Source organism: Nicotiana sylvestris, chromosome 8 (genome assembly GCF_000393655.2).
Source record: "Nicotiana sylvestris chromosome 8, ASM39365v2, whole genome shotgun sequence".
NCBI classification, from domain to species: domain Eukaryota; kingdom Viridiplantae; phylum Streptophyta; class Magnoliopsida; order Solanales; family Solanaceae; genus Nicotiana; species Nicotiana sylvestris.
This window is the reverse complement of record NC_091064.1, coordinates 216,140,900-216,146,899: the sequence shown is the minus strand read 5'-3', so window position 1 is coordinate 216,146,899 and position 6,000 is coordinate 216,140,900.

Sequence of the window (6,000 nt, the reverse complement as noted above, 5' to 3'; positions counted from 1 at the left end):
TTCTTGCATCAGTCTCTTCTCCTTCTCAACTTCCACTAGATTGCCTTATGTATGTAAATATCTATTGTTAAGAATCAATGTATATGCAGTCAAACCTATCTATAATAGCCTCATTGGTTCCGGTTAGAGGATATATATTATACCATACCGTAAAAATTGGGTCCTAGAAAAATCCGGCTTTTATGGTGAAGGGTTGTTATATAGAGGATGCTGTTATAGAGAGGTCCGACTGTGTATGCAATAAGCTGATACCCCTTGAAGACAATTAAACGTAACTGTCAAACCTCTTTATGATAGTTTCATTAGTTCCGATATCATTTGGCTGCTATAGTGAAGTGATGTTATATATATATGGGATGCTGTTATAGAGAGGTCTAACTGTATATGCAATAAGCTGATACCCCTTGAAGATAATTAAAATTAACTGTCAAATTGTAGCTATGGCAACAAAATACTATGTGATTTTCTTTCCATCTGCCTAAGTCTTGGTAGGTAGAGTTATCCAGTACTTGTGCTGCTGGGAGGTAGCAGGTAACCGGTGAAATAGTTTGGTGCAAGCGAATTGGCTCGGACACTACCATCACAATAAAAAGTTAAGCTTTAAAACCAATATTCTTAGACAAATCACAGGTTGTATTGTGTCAATAGGGCAACAATGTTTACATATAATCTTGCATACTCTATGAAATAATCTAAGTCTGTAATTAACCTAGACGCTACCGTTAGCAAAAAAGAGAAAAAATTAGGGTTAAATTAAATTGAATTTTTGAATTACTTAACTGATAATTAGCCTGTTTAAAATTTGTTACGGTCAAAATGTATTTGTTAGGGTGGATTTCGCTTCAATTATGTCAAGTTTGCTTTAAGATGAACGAACACTGTTTTAATTAAACTCGTATGATTCAAAATTAGAGGTTATTATTAATTTTTTATGGGTGTAAATTAGTAGGCGTATGGACATAAAAATTACGACTTTTAAAAAAAAAAGTAGTATTTGGTGTTAAGTTTAAAAATTATATTTGAAATTTAAAATTATATTCGGACATATATTTCACTTGAAAAAATATTATTGTTTTGTAAATGAGAAAAAAGCTTTTTCATACAAACACATTTTTGAAAAAAATTTCCGGAAAAGAAAGAAAAAAAATTATGGACAAACGGGCCTTAAAGTCTCGATTTGCCTGTTTATACAGTTTGAAAAAGTCATAATTGTCTTTAAATAACAACAACAACAACAATTCAGTATAATCCCACTTAGTGGGGTCTGGGGAGGGTAGTGTGTACGCAGACCTTACCCCTACCTTAGGTAGAGAGGCTGTTTCCAAATAGACCCTCGGTATCCTTCCCTCCAAGAACTTCCTACCTTGCTCTTGGGTAGACTCGAACTCACAACCTCTTGGTCGGAAGTGGAGGTTGTTTTTAAAGAAAAAGAAAGAAAATCTCAATGTAGTGAGTGCAGAATGATACAAGAAATTTCTCTTTAATACAAACAGTTTGACAAGAAAGTTCCAACTGTTTCTTATCAGTTGACAAAAATGACGGCAACTGCAAATAGTAGGCATACTAGGAAACAAATTCTAGGATCCTAAGTGGGCGTTTGGATATAAGAATTGTAAAATTTTAGAAAAGAAGTGAATGTTTTTTCTTCAAGTGAAAATGGTATTTGAAAATTAAAGTTGTATTTGGAAATGAATATAATTTTGGGTTGTTTTTGAATTTTTGTGAGTGATCATAGTGAAAATTTTGAAAAACGGTTTTTTGTAGTTTTTTCAAAATTCATCTTCAAGTAAATATTAAAAATTTTATGGCCAAACACTGATTTCGAAAAAAAAAAAATTTGGAAAAAAGTGAAAAATTGTTATGTCCAAATGGGCTCTTAATACTTGAATTTTGGTCACAAAACTTAAGTACTTTAGATTTTAAATGTGATATCTAGATTTGTAAATTTTAACAAGTGTTTGAAATTAAAATTTATAATTTTTTTTAAAATAGATTAACTTTTCGGGGGGGGGGGGGGGGAGGGATTGTGTTTATATTATCTTTTTAGAAATTGATTTTCCATAATATATTTGTTAAATTTTGTGAAGATCAACCTTTGAGTTGTGGTCTAATTAGCTTGTTCACATATCGATTAATTCGTGAAATACATATTATCTTCTACCATCATGAATAGTGAGTAACTTTGCTCAAATAATGTTTTGGTTAGATTTCAAACTTTACTTTTATGGTTTACTGAGTCTGTATAAAATAAATATGGCTAGTCATAATCAGTTGGCTAAATTTAGGTCTAAATACTCATCTTTCCCACCAACTTTTTAAAAATATCTCCTGGTTGTTTTCTTTAATAATCTAAAGAACCTCTAGCTACTGACACTTGGCTTATGAGAAGAGAAAGAATAAAGAAAAAGGATTAGGAGGAAATAAAGCAATGTTTATCGTGGAAGCAGCCAATAATATTTGTATTAATATAGCCTATTTACATTATATCCTTTGGGAATATAGCCCTTCCTTGAATTCTACGTGAATACGTAGTGCTTTGTACACGGACTGTCACTTTTTACTTTAACTAAGACTTATTCCTCCTTTTTCGGTTGGCTTATTGGAGTGCTGATATTTCTTGCTACGACTTCTTTAGATCTTTCCTTGAGCCGAGAGGTTTTCGGAAATAACATTTCTACCTTTTTACAATAGGAGTAAAGTTTGCGTACACATTATCCTTCTCAAACCCTATTTATAAAATTATACTGGACTTTTGTTGTTATTATTCCTCCATTTGGGTTAAATGAATTAAGAGGATGAAAGGAAAAATAGAAAAAAGAGGCTAGGGAATTAAAGATTTCATATTTTGTCTCTTTTTTTATGATAGGACGAGATATCCTTCTATGATTAGGGCAATTTGTAGATTGGGACCATAATTCATGTTTGTTCTTCATCATTAGTGAATTAAGAATAAGGCAATTTTTATTTAATCTTCAAAGCGTTATCCATAACTCTTTTGGTTCACATAATAGTTAAGATTATAATACAAAAACCGTTTATGCGATAATTAATAATAAATGAATTATTATATGGCGGTTAATAATAAAAAAACCATTATACATGAATTATCTACCGGAAAAAATATTTTCATCTTTAAAATAGTTTAGTTATTGTATTATTAATACACATATTCTTATTTCACAATTTATCTCGCAATAATACATTAAATTTTCACATTATTTAATATCGGTAAGTAAACATGCATTATTAGTTATGATATGACACGTTAAGTAAACATGCAAATAATTCTTAGTCTATAGTTCTAATGAAAGCTGTAATGATCTCGAAATTAAAAGTAGCCGTAAATCTTTATAAGTCCTGTCTAAAATCATAGTGAAAAGATCTGATTAAAAAGATGGAAAAGGCTATTAGTTTTGAAAAGGTTCTTTATTCCAAGTTGTCATCATCATTCATCACTATCTAAAAAGGAGGAGCTTGCTTTTTATTTTCATTTTTATTCTAAATATTTTGAGATGGAGAAATTGTGACAACAACAAGAAGTTGGAGAGATTGTGACCGCAGATGAAATTGAAAAAGAAAAAGAAAATAGCATCTGGATATTTTTTTTACTAGTGAAGAGTGATTCTAAATAATGAAAAGATGAATGAATTTTTTAAAAAGAAAATTCGATAGAAACTTTTTGAATGACTATAGTGAACAAGTAGTTTTAGAAAATTTCTACATGACCATAAGTCCAAGTGATTTCTGCAACTTTTCTTTAAAATGGAAAAGATGTAAAGATAGGGAATATAATTTTCATTGCTAAATCTATGATTCATTGGACTAAAAAATATGCAGGATATCATATAAAACTTGTGACTAATTTTGGATAAAATTTTATCAACTTTAGTTCTGACTTGTGTCTAAAGATGACATTTTTAATTTTATTATGACATTAATAATTCTCAGATTGTTATCTCACATAGAATACGGTATAAAAGCAATATTACAATTATGATATAAAATCTTAAGATTGTTAATTTCGGAAAATTAAATTTTACAAGACATATTGAAATATAATTTCTTATGTTTTATTTAATCTGTCACATACTAGTAAAACACTCATTAAACATAACGCAAGAAGATCACCCCCAAAAAAAAAAAAAAAAGAAAATTATTGCTACAAAGACAAATTTAGAGGAAGGTCTTTGAAATTTACTTTTTTTTTTTTTTTTTGGTTAAAAAGAGCATTTCATTATAAAAGGAAACCACCCGTTAGGGTGCTCGTTGGCAGTAGCATTGGTTTGAGAGGATATATCAGATCACCCTCATTGTAACTAAGGTTTTTAATATTACAATCTAAAATTTGTCTTGATGAAACAGTTTCTGTGATGTCTGCCCAAAAAGCATGTGCAGCAAACACCGAAGGAACTGTTGTTACAAAAATATTTTCAAAAAAGGTCTTCTTAGCTCCCTCATTGGCTAGTAGATCAACTATTGTGTTTGTCTCCCTGTAGCTATGCTTCACCACCATGTCTCCTAGCCTTTGGACGACTAACCTGCATTCAAAAATGATGGAGTAAAAAGTAAGGTTACCATTGGTAAGCATTCTAATTACCTCGGTGGAGTTCGTGTTGATTTCCAAGGGTACAAGGTGCCTTTCTTCCGCCAGTTGCAGACCCCTTAGAATGACAATCAATTCTGCCTGTGTATTTGTAGTATGTTGAATACTTTTCATGTAGCCCAGAATCCAGTTCCCACTTGCATTTCTGAAGACACCTCCCACTCCTCCCTTACCGGGGTTCTCTAATGCAGCTCTATCAGTATTGAGCTTGTACCAATTGGTGGGGGGTGGTATCCATTTGACCCAAATAATTCTTTTTTTGTTGGTGCACTATTTACTAAAAGGGTAATATACTCAATTGCTTTAGCTATGGCTGCTTTTAGATTTACCACATTCTTTCTTTTGTTGAATAGGTTATTGTTTCTAATGAGCCAGATTTGCCAGAAGTAGAAAGGAATTAGTTTTTCCCAGTTGATGAAGCTATTGAAAGGTTTATTTTTAAGGACATTCCATATGTTTCGCCAATCTCTACTATTGAAGGATGGGACCTGGCTTGGAAGGGGGTTTGTACTTTTAGAGACAAGCCTTGTCCAAAATTATTTGGCACTGGGGCATTCAAAGATTATATGAGTAGATGTTTCAATTGTCTGGTTGCAGAAGCAACATTTTGGGTCTAATTGGATATCAATATGGTGGAGGAATGAGCCAGTGCGGAGCCTGTCACGGAATAGGAGCCAGAAGAAGGACTTGATTTTATTAGGAACTTTTAATTTCCAAATCCACAGGTAATTATTACTTGTGTTTTCACAGTATTGGTACTCGAGGTTGTGAAGAAGGGAGTATACTGAATTTAGAGTGAAGATCCCATTAATGATAGCCCCTCCAGATCATTCTATCTTCTTTAATAGGGTTTGGTGGGATGAAAGTATTTTGGATTGTGTTCTTGATGCTTTGGGGTATGTCTAGTGATATAGAGGAAAAATCCCAAACCCTAGTGTTGTGGACATATGCCACTGTGATGGCCATGTCTTCTTTAGAAAGAGGTCCCTCTATGATGGATCTGATTGATGAAAAGTTTGGGATCCAAGTATCATTAAAGAAATTGACTCTGTTCCCTGAGTGTACAACCCATCTTTTGGCTTGCATACAAGTTTCCCACCCTTTGAGGATGCATTGCCAGGTATGAGACTTTGATTTTTTTTTTGGAGGTTGTCTCCAGTTGCAATGCTTGGCTATTGGAGTTTTTGCCCAGAGAGAGTGTGGGTTCTGGTAAAGTCTCCATGCCAACCCTGGGTGGATTGCTTTATTTTTCAGTTCAGCTTCTGAATTCCCAAACCACCTTGTGCTTTTGATTTTGTGACTGTGTCCTAGGATAATGGGTGTATTTTCTTTTTGACACTGGTGGTACCCCAGATGAAATTTCTTTGGATTTTGTCAATTTTTTTGGATGTTTTGGA